This window comes from Corythoichthys intestinalis, chromosome 1, assembly GCF_030265065.1.
Source record: "Corythoichthys intestinalis isolate RoL2023-P3 chromosome 1, ASM3026506v1, whole genome shotgun sequence".
Classification (NCBI taxonomy): Eukaryota; Metazoa; Chordata; class Actinopteri; order Syngnathiformes; family Syngnathidae; genus Corythoichthys; species Corythoichthys intestinalis.
In genome coordinates this window covers 66,031,391-66,050,771 of record NC_080395.1, presented here as the reverse complement: position 1 = coordinate 66,050,771, position 19,381 = coordinate 66,031,391, and the positions used below count along the sequence as shown (strand labels likewise).

Here is a 19,381-nt window from a genome sequence, read left to right as displayed (position 1 = left end):
AAGGGTTAGTGAAGCAGTAGTTTAAACCTAGTCAAAAATAATAATAATAACAACGATAAATAAAAAAAATTTGCACATACATGAAATAAATCTTAAATAAATCTCCGATACTCAGCAAATGACCTAACCGGGCCCTACTTCTGATCACATCATTGGATTAGGGAGTAATCTTGCAAACATACCAACCAACCAACCGTGAATAAAAATACCTCTTGCATTCAAATGTGGTTGTGTTTAGAACTCACCAATCACATCCAAACTCGTGTTAAATGAGAGTCACTACCACACACTTTGCCAGCATTTAAAGGGCCTCCAATCAATGCCAAATAAAGTCCAGCATCTGTCATTAGATTTCCCTCCCTTTTTTATTCACATCTTCCAGACAAAGTCATGGCAAACAAAGTCGCAGAGTGCTTCCACTGAATCAGAGGGATGTTTAAAGTTAAAGTAGTAGCTGCCACTTACAGTAAATGAATCAATTAGGCCTTCACTGCTTCAAGACCATTACTACAGCAAAACAAGATCAAGTTTCACCAAATTAATTACCAATGATTAATTCATCTCACTCAGTGTTCTGGACTGCCCCTGAATGGCCACATTTGATGGCCAAAATTTAAGGCAGTGCGAGTAAATGTTTCACCCACTCACACATGTACTATCAGTAATTTTGTCAGGTTTAAAAAATGACTGCCATTTCATTTGATTTGCCGCTGCTAGCACGAATGACACAGCCGGTGAGTGACAAAAAGTTCGCTGCATAGTACACCTAAACATGTTTCAAATAAAATTGAGACACACAACTAGGGATGTCCCGATCCAATCACGTGATCGGAAATCGGGCTGATCGCGCCATTTTTCAGAGGATCGAAATCGAGCAAAAAGGATAGTGTTTTGAATTTTTAAAAAATATATTTGTTTTTCTGCTTCATAATTGTACAGCTTCTCACCCTCCCTTCATGCTGCTTTCTTGCTCAACATTACAGCTTGAGCTTTGTACTTAAAGTGCGTACGACAGGAGAAAAAAAAGTCTTAAATAGGATTATTATGTGAATTAGAATCCTATTTTTAGACGATTTGACTATATACAACAATTTAGCAAAGCACAGAGGACGAGAAATTAGTCTTTTAATCTGCCGGTTAGCCACGCTCTAGCGTCCCCAACAGGTGGATGACGTCAGCGGAGTCACAATGTCATCTGATTTAGTATGCAGCCCATTGAGGGGGAATTATTCACAATGAGGAAAACGCGACGAAGAGAGCCGCAAAATGTCATTTTTTCAGTCTCTCTACTCCAATATTTTTACAGGATATTCTTTTTATCGAAGTATTTTTCTCCAATAGCTAAATAAATGGCTTGAGAAGGACCAGTCAGCCCATTGAGGGGGAATTACTCAGAACGAGGAAAACGCGACGAAGAGAGACGCAAAATGTCATTGTTTCAGTCTCTCTACTCCAATATTTTTACAGGATATTCTTTTTATCCAAGTATTTTTCCCCAATAGCTAAATAAATGGCTTGAGAAGGACCAGTCAGCCCATTGAGGGGGAATTATTCACAACGAGGAAAACACGACGAAGAGAGCTGCAAAATGTCATTGTTTCTGTCTCTCTACGCCAATATTTTTACAGGATATTCTTTTCATCCAAGTATTTTTCCCTAATTGCTAAATAAATGGCATGGTCATGACAAATAACAGTCGTGTGCTAAATGGAATATGAAATAATAAAAATTCACTTATTCAGGAGGACATGGCAAAATTACTCCATAATGGTCAAAACTGTCGACTTCACCTTTACTGTCGCACCTCCCGAACGATATTTTATGACATCTAAATCGGGCTTATGTCATTTCCCTTCCCTGGCTTCGGAGAATGTAAACAAACCAAGAGTCTTGACAGCTAGCCGACATGCTAACCCAAAAAGAGTGATGTTTCAAAATCTTTGAAGCAGAAAGTCACACATAACTAGCCCGGATCATTTCACATGACGACTGGGTTGTCGATTGGCTTCGCCGATCGGCAAACTGCCCGGCGGAGAGCAATTTACAGCTCGTTCCCAGGAGGAGGGCGGCTGCAGTTGTTGTGCAGCTAACGTGCAGCTAATGTGCATGAGGAGAGCTTTTTACATGCCTATCAATGACCAAACGTGAATAGTCATTTATTTAAAGAAAGTTTGTAGTGTTTACTTTGTAGTCGTTGTATTCGCGGCTATTTTTAACACAAAGTTGCAATTTCTGATCGGGTGGAAAATTTGACAGAACACCGGGCACACCAAGAGTGCAAAAGCCTAAAAAAAGTTAAAATATGAACATCTATAAATGTTGGGTGGTTTTAGTTAAAGTAGACACTGTTTTTTCATCTGTGCAATTTTGACAAAAGATCAGGTCACATTTGATGGTGATTTTATGGAGAAATGTATGTGAGAAATTTCAAAAGGTTCAGATACTTTTTCATACCATTGTAGGCTGCAATATTCTTCTCTGTGAGGCATGGAATAAAAAAAAAAAAGAAAAAAGTACTTTCACAATGAAACAGACACCTTGAGCGTAATTATTTCAAATTATTTTGAATATTTTCCAATGTACCGGGAAAAAAATTGAATTATCAATACTGTGTACCCATCTATACAAATACAAAAGAAGCACTTCTAAACCTACAGTGTTATATACTTTTCATGCACCAAATATTTTTTACTAAACAGTTGGGTAAAATTGGCACAGGAACAATCGCTTTTTTAAAATTTATATAACCTATATCCAATTAGAAATATCCTCATCTGCAAAACATTTTGCTTTGCTTAGGTTGTATGCATAATTTGTGGATGGAAGCTCACCACCAACAAAGGAAAAGAGGTTGCATCGGTTCCGTGGTGACCTGGATTGGTAGAATGGTTTTTAGAGGGTGGTGGGTGTAACGGATACCATCTTGCACTAGGCAGGAGTATGATAGAAACCGCACTCCCTGTAAACTTCAAAGATATTTCAAAATGTCTTTTGAAGTCATGGACATTTTGTCTCCAGGCTAAGCGAAATTGATTGTTATCAGAGCTATGTTAATAAAGGCAACTTTAAAAAAAAAAAGGCAAGCGGCAGTGTTGACCCACACAACAGTGGTGGGCTACCACCAATAGATTTTGATGCCATCTGTCAATATCTAACTGACATATTAACTTTCTTTTGCTGCGTGGAGATTGTCACGCTACTACTTGTGTGTATCTGCTAATCAATACTGCTTTCCTTTCTGATATTATAATGCAAATACACTGTACCTCAAACAACTTAAATATCAAAAGTATTGATCCTTAAGTCTGACTGCTGATCTTAGAACATAAGATCAGGTTTCAGAGCCATCGACCTTTCAAACAGTGTCACTCTGCACTACTCCAGCAGGCGTTTATGTTTGTTCTACTTGTGTGGATTTTTGTTTGTGTATGGCAAAACCTACATAGAGTTGTCAGGGTCTTCTGCCTCCAGGATTACAGTGTACGTTTTAAAGATGTTTAGCTCATTTGTCCAAAAAACAAACCTTCCTGTTTACATTCTTGCGCCTGACACTAACACTAACAAATTAAGAGACCAAAACAGGGTTTGTTGTGGCGCAGTTGTGTCCACAGATGTTTTTACAGTATGAATGTGTACATTTGTTAGTTTTAAGCAGCTCTAACCAATTATAGTTATCAGTTCAGGTTCGAAGAGATAAAGGCATCGTTGCAAGTTTATCCCCCAACTCTTTCCAAATTATTGTATTAATTTGGGGATTTATGTCACATAATAAGACTGCTCACAAGTGTTTTTTTTTTCATCCAAATGTACTGAACTGTCAAAAGTCGGTGCATTAAAGGGTATGACAACACCTGGGGAAATGCTAATATTCCATCATTTATCCATCAACGCATGCCTTTTGAATTCATATCATGCCACTTCGTGTAATTACACACATCCCAACACCAAGAAAATGATAGAAATTAGGTCGATTGTCAAGCTAAAAGGACCCGCCCCCGAGATGCCGGAAATCTAGCATACTGTGTGCGTGACGTCACTATAGGGAAACAACCGGCTCAGTGCTTAGTACTGATTGGCGGCGATGATGGCGGACAATTTTGTTTCTATTTGCAGCGACGAATCCGACGTAACGAACATTCTTCTAATGGTGACGAGGAGAGTTATGAACCTTTCTTTGGTGTTTTGGGTTATCAATTTGAGCCTAAACGAAAGCCAATGCAGCCTAATGAAAGGATCATTGAGGGGAGCAATCACACTGATGAAACACCGGCGGCAACAGAATCACCGAATGGTTTGTTTTGCATTTCTTTTTGTGAAGCTGATACACCGTGACCGCAAAATAATGTATAGAATAATTATCATTTAATATGCTATCATCGGTTTCGCTCTGCCAACCGACACAAATATGAATGGGATTAGAGGATTTGTTCTATATATTTTATGAGCGATAATTTATACATGTGTCCAGTCCTATATCCAATGCGTGACATGTTTTTTAATTATATAAGAGTACTCACTCTGGTCATTTCTCTCCTTTGCTTTGCCTGGGGTGGTGAGGTGGTCTCATCAGAGCCAGTCATCGTCCTCTTTCACCGGGCACCGCATCTGCTTTCAGCAGCAATTTCTTAGCAAAACCTGATTTCATTTGCCCATAGTTCGTATAGCTTTCAGGTGTAAAATGCGCACCACACAAAACAGTGCCGGAGGCTGGGTCTGCAAAATTAGCCCTCTTAGCACTGACGAACTTTACTCATTGTCTGCGTAGTCCAGCTCTTTTTCTCGCGTTCGGGAACTCATGGGTACTACATTGCGACAAATGTCTATTTGTAAACCACATAGCATGACAGGTTTGAACCATTTTAGCGATTTTTTGATAAAACACGAACGCAACTCTCTCGTCGATAAACAACGATGGCACCTGCCTCGACCTTTTGTTTCCTTGTTATGATGTCCCCGCCCCATTCGGCTGTTTCCGGAACACTTTCGGAAATGTTCGTCATTTTCGATCTATTTTCGATAATTGCTCATTAATGTGATTGATTTTTTTGTTAACTTTATCAATATTTGTTATCGTGGCACATAACGGTTCTATTGATGTCTCACACCCCCTTTGCGTTTTCATACCCTTTAATGTGAAAGGACACTACAAGAAGTGCTGCAATTTATTCAACAGGTCGAAGCGAGAAATCAGTACATCAGTAAATCAGTAAATGACTATTCAGCCTTTCAATATCGTATTATCACCGTCCATTGTAAAGCATTTAACTCCAAGCTTATACAGTATATATACGCTAAAAAAGATTTGTTTGAAACAAATAGGAAAACTGTATTGAAATTTGGGGATAAATGATTTTTAATGTACAACGACGAGTTTTAATAGCGATCCAAAACTACCGTGTATATAGCTCATGAAAGTTATTGCGCATTTTACTCATTGACGACTATAGACGTCCAATCCATTTTGAGTGGGAGAAACTGACAAAACCAGATTCTGCTTTAACCAATCTTTAATGTGAGAACAAAGATGCATACATGATGACAAACTACACAGCATTTCACAAATATGAGGAACATTGCACAAAATTAAAAGTTGACAAAATTCCGAACATTGCACATGAGTTAATCAAATGCACATTACGTATGAGGTAATCAAAATGCACAACATTGCGCAAAATCTGAGATAGACATGCAATGCCAAAAATTGGAAATAACCAAAAATAGACTAAACTAATTTAAATTTACACTCCGCAACATGTTAAAGCCTTTTGTGCATGAAGTCTTAAGGTGTCTGACAATGTCAACAAAATAAATCGGCAAAAGAACATTTTCAGTTTAAAAAATGTAACAAAAGAACAAGAAAGCCATTGCTTTAAAGGTTAGGGGCCAGAAAAAAAGTATCAATAGCACCAGGCTTTGATACTACTCTGTAACAGGTTACAAGGTTCCCTCCTGTGCTGATTATTGTCAGAGCAAGCGTTCATGTCACATCAGCGCCCCCTTTCTCTCCGGTATTCGGGTGGTGTAATTACAGTTAAAATCTATCGACTTTTATGAAACGTTATTATTTCTGTTAACAACACTTATATGATGATAATTATTGTAATCGTTTCATCGCCCAGAGTTACCTGTAAATGCCCCCCAAATGCGGAAGACTAGCTCTGAATGTTCTGGTTTCGAATGAACAATTGTTCATTCGCCCCTCCCAGTCTAAATGGATTGGAAATCTAGCACCGTCAATGGCAGCCATTGATTTAACAGAGACACTACCCTAGTGGATAATTTTGGTAACAACTTTTTAAACAGTGACACCTTTTTAAAACGATATATCGATTTTTGGCAGGAGCGTTTCGATAAACTTTTGGGATACAAAATATCATGATATATTACCATTTTGTCTCCCCTCTAGTTAGTAGTAATAAGTTATCAAAATTGTATTAAAAAGCCAAGAAGGCTACAGTGATAGAGAGTGGAACAATATCTCGATACAGCGATATATTGCGATATTTTGCAATCGGTTGTCGATATGCTCCCGCCAAGTATCGATAACTTTATTTGACATATTGGCCATTGGATGCTGTAAACTGCTCAATGTTTGTTGAGCAATTCCTTGGCGGTCCATTAGGGGCGCTCAAGAGTGGCGGTGAAGGTAAAGTGCGCACAAGTTATCTAGAAAGGAAGAGAGGAAGCACCAAGTGGGTTGAAAAAAAAGCTTCGTGGGAACGGTGGAGGAAAAAGTGACAAAAATATTGCTACAAATCACACATGTGGACACACTTTAGATTTTACACCAACAAGAAAGGAAGTAAAGTGAACAAGGACTTTGCTGTATTTAAGAATTGTCTAACAAAAATAAGGTTCACTGGCAGCTAGAGCAGGGCGGTAAACCGAAAATTTACCGTCACCGAAATTCTTAATGATGACCGACGTAATTTTGACCATGTCGGTAAATTCGGTAAATTAATAAAACAAGAAAATAGTCTTTTCAGCCCGCTTTGATTATGTGTTGTTCGTCTATGTTCATTCCCCTTTAAGAAAGCAGTGAATGTGCTTAGGTAGGGAGTCACGTGATCATCAGGAAGCCAATCAAACAAAAGCCCGGTAAGCTAACGCTAACGCTACAAGCAAAACGTGATGGAGTGTGGCTTAAGGGAGGTTCACCAAACTTTCAACCGACATTTAGTAGACTCTTGGTGGCATCCAGACGGGCTTTCACCCGCTGTCCTCCTTTGTTCTCACGATTTCCGGAGATGGTGCTTTCAGTGCTTTCTACTGGTAGCCAGGCTAACGCTAGCTAGCGGCTAACGCTACAAATGAACGTTATGGAGTCGGATAGAGGCTCTAACCTTGTCGAAACGGCTGAACTTAATGAGTGGATTAGGCACGGACTGCATCTAGCAATTACTATGTGGCGTTATTTTGTATCTGTCTGTGTGTGTGATTCCTCTGATAGCTTTTGTGATGGTAAAGAATTCTGCATAAAGTACAATCCAATGGCGAAACTTATAATGACCGAGAAATGGCCCCAGCTATTTTTATTGTGCGTGCATTTATGAAAAAATGCACTGGGGGGGGGGGGGGGGGGGTGGGACCCTTAAACCATAAAGTAAACACTTGTATTTAATAATTATATCACAGCAGCCATTAACAATAAGTTGTCTTTTTGAAGTGTACTGTTCAAGCTGCAAGTCATTTGTGTTGCAATTACATGTTTGCACAGGCATATTGATTTTGACAATGTACATTGTTCAAGTCATACACGCTGTTATAAATGTTCATACTTGAATTCTTATTGCTTACAATACATTTTTATTAGGGCTGTCAAACGATTAAAATTTTTAATCGAGTTAATTACAGCTTAAAAATTAATTAATCGTAATTAATCGCATTTAATCGCAATTCAAACCATCTATATAATATGCCATATTTTTCTCTAAATTATTGTTGGAATGGAAAGATAAGACGCAAGATGGATATATATTTTCAACATGCGGTACATAAGGACTGTATTTGTTTATTATAACAATAAATCAGTTCTAAATCAGTTATAGAAATTTTATATTAAAACCCCTCTTAATGTTTTCGTTTTAATAAAATTTGTTAAATTTTCAATCAAAAAATAAACTAGTAGCCCGCCATTGTTGATGGCAATAATTACTTACACTATAAAATCAGTCGCACCCAAACGCCAGCAGAGGGCAGCAAAACTCCGCAAAACACAATTAACAGGTGGGCCTTTCACTCTAGTGACATTTAAATATGTCTGAGCTGGGCAAGTGCGTTAATTGCGTCAAATATTTTAACGTGATTAATTAAAAAAATTAATTAACGCCAGTTAACGCGATAATTTTGACAGCCCTAATTTTTATAAATTTAATGTTTAGACTGCATGTACAATTGTTAAATACAGTATATCAAATTGAATGCTGGTAAATAAATCAACAAGAAATAGTTAATCTGTATTTCATGCATTGATTCAGATTTTCAAATTATATAACAGTCCGCTTGGGCGAATTTATCGTCATTTATCGTTATCGAGATAAATCTGCTCAATTTATCGTGATACATGTTTAAGGCCATATCGCCCAGCCCTACTGGCAGCTGGTGACAAAGTGGACACTGATTTCTTCACTGCTTCGCTTTCATCACTTGAGGTAAGAAAGTTTTACCATGTAATTGATTTTTTAATTTACATGTATTATTTTGATGGCATTTGGTGTTGAGTGATATAAAATAAACCAGGACCCTAAATTGGATGAAAATGAATATCGAACAAGCCTATATGAATTTACTGATTTATTTGATACTATTTGAGAACCACTTTCCATCTACTTCACTACACAAACTGTTATTACTGCCATTTTGACGCAATAAGCTATAAAAAATGGTTTGAATAGCTTCCAAGATATATAAGGTGATGTGCATGATAATTAATGTAGTCTACATATTAAAAATAGGTAATTATTGCATTTTTAATTTCTACACATTCAATTCATATTTTTTAAATTCACTCAATACTTCCAAAACACACACACACACACACAAAATCAGGATTTCAACTCAAAAGCTATTAAGTAACTAATATTTTTTGTTTTATTTTGTTGTTTTTAAGACGAAGAAGAATGCGACTGACCAAGTGCGACATCTCAAATGCTGAAGCAGATTGGGGAAGTGCTCAAATCAATGCTTTTGGCAACAAAGGTCATATACGAAGAAAAGACCCACCAATTTTATCATTGCCCCACTCCAAGCTCAACTGCTGACTGAAAACTACAGCACTGTTATTTTTTTTTCTAAAGATTTAAAACTTTAAAGAAATTAATGGTGCCATTCATCATGATCTCTCCAAGAGATATCAGTGGTTGTGGTTTGTTTTTTCCTCTATATGTGCAGGTACACAATTTGCAGTTGATTCATATTTTACAGCAATGTTGCACAGAAAAGGTGTCACTGTTTAGTAAATGACTTAAACAGTACTTTTTCTATTTTGAAATATGTTTTTTTTCCCTTTCAACAGCTATATCGTAGAATATCATGTATCAAATTTCTGACCAATATATCGATAATCGCTGTATCTTGATATAGTGAGATAATCGTTATCGTGAGCCTTGTATCGCGAATCGTATCGTATCGTGAGGTGCCCTGAGGTTCCCACTCCTAACAATGATACTTAATAACTAAACCGAAAGGCTTCTAAAATCTTCCAGATCAAATAAATTCACATGAGCTTTTAACGTTTATGGTTTGTAATGAAAATAAAACTTATAGTAAATTTGTAAGCCAGTAGGAAGGGGCATTCCCCATGTATAGCTGACAAAATGAAAGGCTTTGTTGAAATTACCAAGCAATATTAATCAAATTTGAAGGTGTTTTGAAAACTACATTTTATATGCCATTTTGTACAAAAAAGCCAAGAAACCTTTCACGATTGGAGAAGAACTCATTATGCTTGCGACCAAGGATATTTGCCGTCAGGTTTTAGGAGAGGCTGCTGTTAAAAAAAAGTTGATTAAGCATAAGGTGAGTGACATTGTCCCTACAATTAATATTTGTTTTTTTGCCCCGTAGTGTTATTTTATATTAGTATTTCCTGTAATTTTCTACCACACATTGCCGTTCCATGAAAAAAAAGGCCTATATCATACGGATCTGTGGTACAAAGAAATTTGGGGACCAATGTGCTATATTACAATATAATAATAACAGTTCATAAAGATGAAATTGTGCTGATAAAAAAATATACCATTATTTAAATAATAAATACATGAATCGAACGCAGTAAGCAGTTACTCACAATGTTACTCATTACTTGAGGATTCTTTTGTATGAATCCCTTTTTTACTTGTACTTAGGTAAATGTTTGGATGACTACTTTTACTTGAGTAATAATATTTAGAAATAACACTACTCTTGAGTAAAATTTTGGGCTATCTCTTGTTATACCATCTATTCAGCAGCCATTTTGTGGCATCATTTGGGTATAAATGATATGCATTGACAAACTGGAGCACATGTGCATGTGATTTTGACCATAAATGACATAACAAAAAAGAATGGGTAATGTGGAATACTCAATTTTAATGGCTAAAATAGTACCAACATTGATAAAATGTCTGCCCTCATGTTGAGCGGTTATTTCCTGGAAATGGTGGCTTTCATTTACGTCATTCTCAACTTTTACACATCCGAAAAATTAAGTTTTTTCTTTCTAATGTATATTTAAAGTATGTTCTTTCCATTGGCATATGGACATGATAAATGTGTTGTCTTGTTAATTTCAAAGGAACACTATAATCCCGTCAAAACTAGAAATCAAAAGGTATAGAATTTTGATACTTAAAGGGAACCACAGATAGAAAGATATGTAATTCTTAAAAGATAAATGTTAGTATGAGTTACTAATTTGATATTAAAACCCCTCTTAATGTTTTCGTTTTAATAAAATTTGTAAATTTAGTTTAACTAGTAGGTTAACGTTGTTGTTGACAACGCAATCCACTCTGGGTGGTGACGTCACTGCGCGCCGCTGCCGGGCTACAACAGTATCCCTCTTTAGATACATAAACATGTCGTCAGTTCTTCCCTTCTAATTTGAACCCGAGCGGAAAAGTTATGAGCAGGACAGCACTGTCAATATTTCACAAAGCGAGCAGCTAAAGCAGTTAAATGAAGGTCTCCAGCGGGAGTCGAACCCGTATTTCCTGTGCGACAGACAAGCGCGAAGATCACAGGACTATACTTCCGCATGATGTTTGACTTATGATTTTCCATATAAAGCAATCGCAACCCATATGCGTCGTCTGTCTCCGTGTGGTAAAACCTGGAAGGGAAACCCAACTGAAAAGAAAGTGCGGCTCGCTTGACCACGGAATTAAAAACGTGGCTCACTTCAGACGGCAAGCAGACAACAATAACAAAGGGATTGCGTAAAAGGGTTTGTTGAAAACACCAAAAAAAAAAAAAAACAGAACGTGATCGCGAAAAGGGAGACTCAAAAGGTATTCGTTAAAGTAGGTGAGGATCAATTATTAAAAACAAAAAAAAACCGAAGGAAAACCACGATGAGAGGCAGACAAATGAAAAAAACAAGGCAATGATGCAACTAACAATGAAGGGATATACCAACTGTCAAATGTCAGCTAGTCAATATCTCGGCAAGGCGCCTAGGATCGGTTTAATGACACTGCTGATGAGCTGGAATTGGATGCAGGTACGACATTGGCACACCTATTCTCCTAGTCCAGCCCAAAAGCATCATCACCCCCACCGTGCATTGCACGCGTAAAACATGGCGCCCTAAATATCATAGATTTTTAAATCAATCAGTGGTAATAATATATGTGTTTCTAATAACATATTTTAAAGGGTATTAACACACTAAGGGGCTTGGAGAGAACCGTTATGTGGCAAGATAACAAATATTAATAAAGTTAACAAAAAAATAAATCCCATTCATGAGCAATTATCGAAAATAGATCGAAAATTACGAACATTTCCGAAAGTATTCCGGAAACAGCCGAATGGGGCGGAGACATCATAACAAGGAAACAATAGGTCGAGGCAGGTGCCATCGTTGTTTATCGACGACAGAGTTGCGTTCGTGTTTTATCAAAAAATCGCTAAAATGGTTCAAACCTGTCATGCTATGTGGTGTACAAATAGCCATCTGTCGCAATGTAGTACCCATGAGTTCCCGAACGCGAGAAAAAGAGCTCGACTACGCAGACAATGAGTAAAGTTCGTCAGTGCTAAGAGGGCTAATTTTGCAGACCCAACCTCCAGCGCAGTTTTGTGTGGTGCGCATTTTACACCTGAAAGCTATACGAACTATGGACAAATGAAATCAGGTTTTGCTAAGAAATTGCTGCTGAAAGCAGATGCGGTGCCACCTACACGCCGCGCAGCCACCTAAATGTCCCGAGATATCAAGAAAGAGAACGATGACTGGCTCTGATGAGACCACCCCACCACCCCAGGCAAAGCAAAGGAGGGAAATGACCAGAGTGAGTACTCTTTTATAATAAAAAAACATATCACGCATTGGATATAGGACTGGACACATGTATAAATTATCGCTCGTAAAATATATAGAACAAATCCTCTAATCCCATTCATATTTGTGTCGGGTGGCAGAGCAAAAACCGATGATTGCACAATAAATGATAATTATTCTATACATTACTTTATTTTGCGGTCACGGTGTATCAGCTTCATAAAAAGAAATGCAAAACAAACCATTCAGTGTTTCACACAAGCTGTTGTTGCCGGTGTTTCATCAGTGTGATTGCTCACCTCAATGATCCTTCCATTAGGCTGCATTGGCTTTCGTTTGGGCTCAAACTGATAAGCCAAAACACCAAAGAATGGTTCATAACTCTCCTCGTCACCATTAGAAGAATGTTCGTTACGTCGGATTCGTCGCTGCAACTAGAAACAAAATTGTCTGCCATCATCGCCGCCATTCAGTATTAAGCACTGAGCCGGTTGTTTCCTTTAGTGACGTCACGCACACAATATGCTAGATTTCCGGGATATCGGGGGCGGGTCGTTTTAGCTTGACAATCGATCCAAATTTCTATCATTTTCTTGGTGTTGCGATGTGTGTAATTACACGAAGTGGTATGATATGAATCAAAAGGCATGCGTTTATGATTAAATGATGGAATATTAGCATTTTCCCAGGTGTTGTCATACCCTTTAATAAAAGAGAACAATTGTAGCTTATTAGAGCCAACAAGTCTTTAAGTCTGAGGTTCCCTTTTAGTGTTTAAAACCCATCCAGCAATTTTCAACTTCGCTTATCCTTGTCAGTGCACGGGGTGCTGGAGCTTATCCTAGCTGACTTTGTGCATAAAGTGGAATACACCCTAAACTGGTCGCTAGTCAGTTGTAGGGCACACACACAGAGACAAGTATTTACACCCACAACCACACCGCCACTGAATGGGACTTGACCCCACGCCGTAGTCAGGCAAATGCTCCGCTACACCATCACGACTGTGTTTAAAACCCAACTTAATGAATTGCAACAACGATGAGTGTTTTGACAAAATATTTGTTGCAATGCTGTTCGACATTCCATGCAAACACTTTGCAACTGTCACTTTCCTTGCGACCGTGGCAGCAAAGTGATCATATCTTTCACACATTGATGACACAGGACCAATAGCAACTTTTAGTTACATGTCTTGCTCAGCGATAGATTGACAAAGGCTGGATATACTAGTTGCATAACAACTTGAGTAAGCCGCGCTACTACCATTAGTGCATCTTCATAGGATTGTGCATAAGACAGCTATGCGTGTATGCATCATGTTTAAAATTTATGGATAAAAAAATGGAATATCAAAGCCAAGCCATTACTACAATCACACTGGTGTTGGTAGTCTTTAGGTTACAGCACAAACCTAGGACTCTCTCTTTGCTCTTTCTTTTGGAGTGAATTTCAAACATATAAATACACTGTTTCTGAGGTATTTATAGCACCACAACAAGCAGAGGAGGTAAACATGTCAGAGAGGGTGCCTATTCTAATAAGTGACTGGTATTCAAAGTAACTGGCTCAGGTGAGTTAAGCATTTGGCGTGGATTGCAACAACCTGTGGCACATCCAGTTCTGACCTGCAAGCTAGGGAGGAAAGCAAGACATACGTTCGATACTCAGCCAGGAGGACACTACAATTGTCTTGAGCAATGACACGCGGAAGGCAGAAGGCAAAGATGGTGCACCAGCTTCACGGCAATTCTGTTCAAGAAAACAGGCAGCAGCTGCACTCGAAAGATTCATCATTCCCTACTTACCCCAGTTGCAAGCGATATTTTTAGTCCTTCGGGCGCAGATTCGTCGGGTGTCATCTACCGGCGCCACTGCATGTTTGCGGTAGCCACCTTTCTGTGAGTCAGTTCAATCAATGGTCCCGTAATGTGACTGCTGAGTCCAACCAAGCGAAACGTGTCCGCTGTTCTGTCAGTCACCGCACCGAGCCGAACCGGCTGTCCGCTCAGCCGCCATTTTGGTTGTGATGGCAAGAATCCGCTGTCCGGCGCGTGCGCGCGCACGTACATACGCGTCCGCAGGCGCACATGAGCGCGCACACCTGACGCTGACCTTATTGTTTTCTTACGAGGAGAATTTCCTCATTTTCAACCTGGAAATTTTGGATCAAAGCTAAAAGAAAATAAAGGCCAAATAAAACGCTCAATTTTGTGTACATAAGTAGGTTGTACTTAACTTCTATGTTCTAATTCACTTTTTGTAAGGCAAGTGACTGTTACCTTAAAAAAAACAAACTTGTATTATACAGTATATCATCCATTATACACCATATACTAATAATATTATGTTATTTATGTTTTTATGAATAAATTATCATATGCATTAATAAAATGTAATTTAAAAACAATCATATTCAACTGAATGAATACAGAAATAAGGCCCAACAACACAATTTATTTTAAAAATATTGTTGTCTGCCATTGATGACTATAGACATCCAATTCACTTAAACAGACCTGGGTGAGAAATTAGAATGCCATTGATCATTAGGTTTTAAGAACAGGGGAGGCATAGCCCCCAGAAGATACACAGGATGTAAGTGAACGTAGTGTACAAGCATAATACTTCACAAACAGCTAACAAAGACTGGTAGTTTTATAATATATATACAGTATATTATATACATATATACTAGGAGTGGGAACCTCAGGGGACCTCACGATACGATACGATTCACGATACAAGGCTCACGATAACGATTATATCACGATACAGCGATTATCGATATATTGGTCAGAAATGAGATACATGACATTCTACGATACAACTGTTGAAACGATTTAAAAAAAAAAAATAGAAAAAATACTGTTTAAGTCATTTATTAAACAGTGACACCTTTTCTGTGCAACATTGCTGTAAAATATAAATCTACTGCAAATTGTGCCCCTGCTTATATAGAGGAAACAAACCACGACCACTGATATCACTTTGAGAGATCATGATGACGGGCACCCTTAATTTTTTTAAAGTTTTAAATCTTTAAAAAAATAAAAAATAAATAAAAAGTGCCGTAGGTGTCAGCAGTTGAGCTTGGAGTGGGGCAATGATAAAATTGGTGGGTCTTTTCTTTGTATATGACCTTTGTTGCTTGGTTTGAGCACTTCCGCCATCTGCTTCAGCATTTAAGATGTCAGACTTGCTCAGTCAGTCTTCCTCACCTTAAAAACGACAAAATAAAACAAAAAATATTAGCTACTTCATAGTGTTTGAGTTGAAATCCTGATTTTTTTTGTGTTGGAAGTATTGAATTAAAAAAATATATGAATTGAATGTATAGAAATTAAAAATTCAATAAATACCTATTTTTAATATGTAGGCTACATTAATTATCATGCACATCACTTTATATATCTTGGAACCTATTCAAACCATTTTTATAGCTTATTGTATCAAAATGACAGTAATAACAGTTTGTGTAGTAAACTAGATGGAAAGTGGTTCTGAAATAATATCAAATAAATCGGTAAATTCATGTGGGCTTGTTCGATATTCATTTTTATCCAGTTTAGGGTCCTGGTTTATTTTATATCATTCAACATCAAATGTCATCAAAATAATACATGTAAATTAAAAAGTCAATTACATTGCAAAACTTTCTTACCTCAAGTGATGAAAGCGAAGCTCACAAACTCCGGTGTCCACTACGTCACCAGCTCCCAGTGAAACTTATTTTTCTTAGACAATTCTTGCATACAGCAAAGTCCTTGTTCACCTTACTTCCTATCTTGTTGGTGTAAAATCTAAAATGTGTCCCCATGTGTGATTTGTAGCAATATTTTTCTCATTTTTTCCTCCACCGTTCTCACGGAGCTTTTTTATTTTTTCAACCCACTTGGAGCTACCTCTCCTTCTCTAGACAACTTGTGCGCACTTTACCCTCACCGCCACTTCTGAGCGCCCCTAGTGGACCGCCAAGGAATTGCTCAACAAACAATGAGCAGTTTACAGCATCCATACTCCATTGTATGGCCAATATGTTAAATAAAAGTATCGATACTTGGCGGGAGCATATCGATAACCCATCGGGTTGCAAAATATCGCGATATATCGCTGTATCGAGATATTGTCACACTCTTAATATATACAGTATATGTATATATATTAGGGCTGTCAAACGATTAAAATTTTTAATCGAGTTAATAACAGCTTAAAAAATAATTAATCGTAATTAATCGCAATTAATCGCAATTCAAACCATCTATAAAATATGCCATATTTTTCTGTAAATTATATATATATTCTGTAAAATAAATTGTTGGAATGGAAAAATAAGACACAATATGGATATATACATTCAACATACGGTACATAAGGACTGTAGTGGGCATTTCACTCTACTGTCATTTAAATCTGTCTATGCTGTCCTCACTCCGAAGCGTCTACTTTTTCCAAAGCTAGACAGCTAATGAACGACGCCTTAATAATCAGACTTCTTCCTTTTTCATCTGATTTATTAATAAAATGGCCTCAAACCATTGTCCTCTTTAGACCGTCGTAAAACTACAACAACAAAAAATACACAAGCATTGCATTAGCAAGAACGTTAGCTTAGCACGCTATACAGGTTCACTAAACATAAACAAAAAGCGTCTCATACAAAAAATATAACATTTCGCTTACTAACATAATATTTACATTCTTTACAACAACCATACTTACGGACAAATCTTGTCCAAGGATCATATAAGCACAACATTACAACGTAGGCGTCAGCCCAAGACGTCGTGCAGCCATATTGAACTGGCAAGAAAAAATAAACCATGTCGCAAAGCGACCACAAGAGTTCGCTGTTAGACAGCACAAAAAGCCTTGCTGTAAAAGTTAGCCAAAAAGCAGAATACTGTCTGAGCGGGACATGTGCGTTAATTGCGTCAAATATTTTAACGTGATTAATAAAAAAAATTAATTACCGCATGTTAACGCGATAATTTTGACAGCCCTAATATATATATATATATATATATATATATATATATATACAGTGCCTTGCAAAAGTATTCGGCCCCCTTGAACCTTGCCACCTTTCGCCACATTTCAGGCTTCAAACATAAAGATATAAAATTTTTATTTTTTGTCAAGAATCAACAACAAGTGGGACACAATCGTGAAGTGGAACAAAATTTATTTGATAATTTAAACTTTTTTAACAAATAAAAAACTGAAAAGTGGGGCGTGCAATATTATTCGGCCCCCTTGCGTTAATACTTTGTAGCGCCACCTTTTGCTCCAATTACAGCTGCAAGTCGCTTGGGGTATGTTTCTATCAGTTTTGCACATCGGGAGACTGACATTCTTGCCCATTCTTCCTTGCAAAACAGCTCGAGCTCAGTGAGGTTGGATGGAGAGTGTTTGTGAACAGCAGTCTTCAGCTCTTTCCACAGATTCTTGATTGGATTCAGGTCTGGACTTTGACTTGGCCATTCTAACACCTGGATACGTTTATTTTTTAACCATTCCATTGTAGATTTGGCTTTATGTTTTGGATCATTGTCCTGTTGGAAGATAAATCGCTGTCCCAGTCTCAGGTCTTGTGCAGATACCAACAGGTTTTCTTCCAGAATGTTCCTGTATTTGGCTGCATCCATCTTCCCGTCAATTTTAACCATCTTCCCTGTCCCTGCTGAAGAAAAGCAGGCCCAAACCATGATGCTGCCACCACCATGTTTGACAGTGGGGATGGTGTGTTCAGGGTGATGAGCTGTGTTGCTTTTACGCCAAACATATCGTTTTGCATTGTGGCCAAAAAGTTCTATTTTGGTTTCATCTGACCAGAGCACCTTCTTCCACATGTTTGGTGTGTCTCCCAGGTGGCTTGTGGCAAACTTTAAACGAGAATTTTTATGGATATCTTTGAGAAATGGCTTTCTTCTTGCCACTCTTCCAAAAAGGCCAGATTTGTGCAGTGTACGACTGATTGTTGTCCTATGGACAGACTCTCCCACCTCAGCTGTAGATCTCTGCAGTTCATCCAGAGTGATCATGGGCCTCTTGGCTTCATCTCTGATCAGTTTTCTCCTTGTTTGAGAAGAAAGTTTGGAAGGACGGCCGGGTCTTGGTAGATTTGCAGTGGTCTGATGCTCCTTCCATTTCAATATGATGGCTTGCACAGTGCTCCTTGAGATGTTTAAAGCTTGGGAAATCTTTTTGTATCCAAATGCGGCTTTAAACTTCTCCACAACAGTATCTTGGACCTGCCTGGTGTGTTCCTTTGTTTTCATAATGCTCTCTGCACTTTAAACAGAACCCTGAGACTATCACAGAGCAGGTGCATTTATACGGAGACTTGATTACACACAGGTGGATTCTATTTATCATCATCGGTCATTTAGGACAACACTGGATCATTCAGAGATCCTCACTGAACTTCTGGAGTGAGTTTGCTGCACTGAAAGTAAAGGGGCCGAATAATATTGCACGCCCCACTTTTCAGTTTTTTATTTGTTAAAAAAGTTTAAATTATCCAATAAATGTTGTTCCACTTCACGATTGTGTCCCACTTGTTGTTGATTCTTGACAAAAAAATTAAATTTCATATCTTTATGTTTGAAGCCTGAAATGTGGCGAAAGGTTGCAAGATTCAAGTGCGCCGAATACTTTTGCAAGGCACTGTATATATATATATAAGCGGTAGTTATGAGGTAGATATCTGTGACTTATTTACAGACACAATTTTTTTCATTGTGACGTAATATGGTAGTTTAAAATATGCAAGTGAATAATTTTTTTAAGTCGTTTTTTTTTTAAAACTAAATAATACACATCAATTAATGATTCTAAGCTAAAAATGACATTTTGAATAATAAATATAATTACTTACCTTCTTTTTTG

General features: G+C 37.7%; 1 protein-coding gene across 4 annotated transcripts in view; it reads right to left on the bottom strand.

Moving 5' to 3' along the window:
- The window catches only part of LOC130916069 (C-myc promoter-binding protein-like), a 90,287-nt gene extending 75,310 nt beyond the window's left edge, over positions 1 to 14,977 (bottom strand). For 2 of the 4 annotated variants that reach the window (XM_057836471.1, XM_057836462.1), the window contains exon 1: positions 14,299 to 14,976. The gene's annotated coding sequence lies outside the window, so the exon portion shown is untranslated. Of the gene's footprint in view, positions 1 to 14,298 lie in introns of all 4 variants that reach the window. The other 2 variants (XM_057836456.1, XM_057836481.1) reach the window with 2 other exon arrangements.
- Positions 14,978 to 19,381: the final 4,404 nt, after the last annotated feature.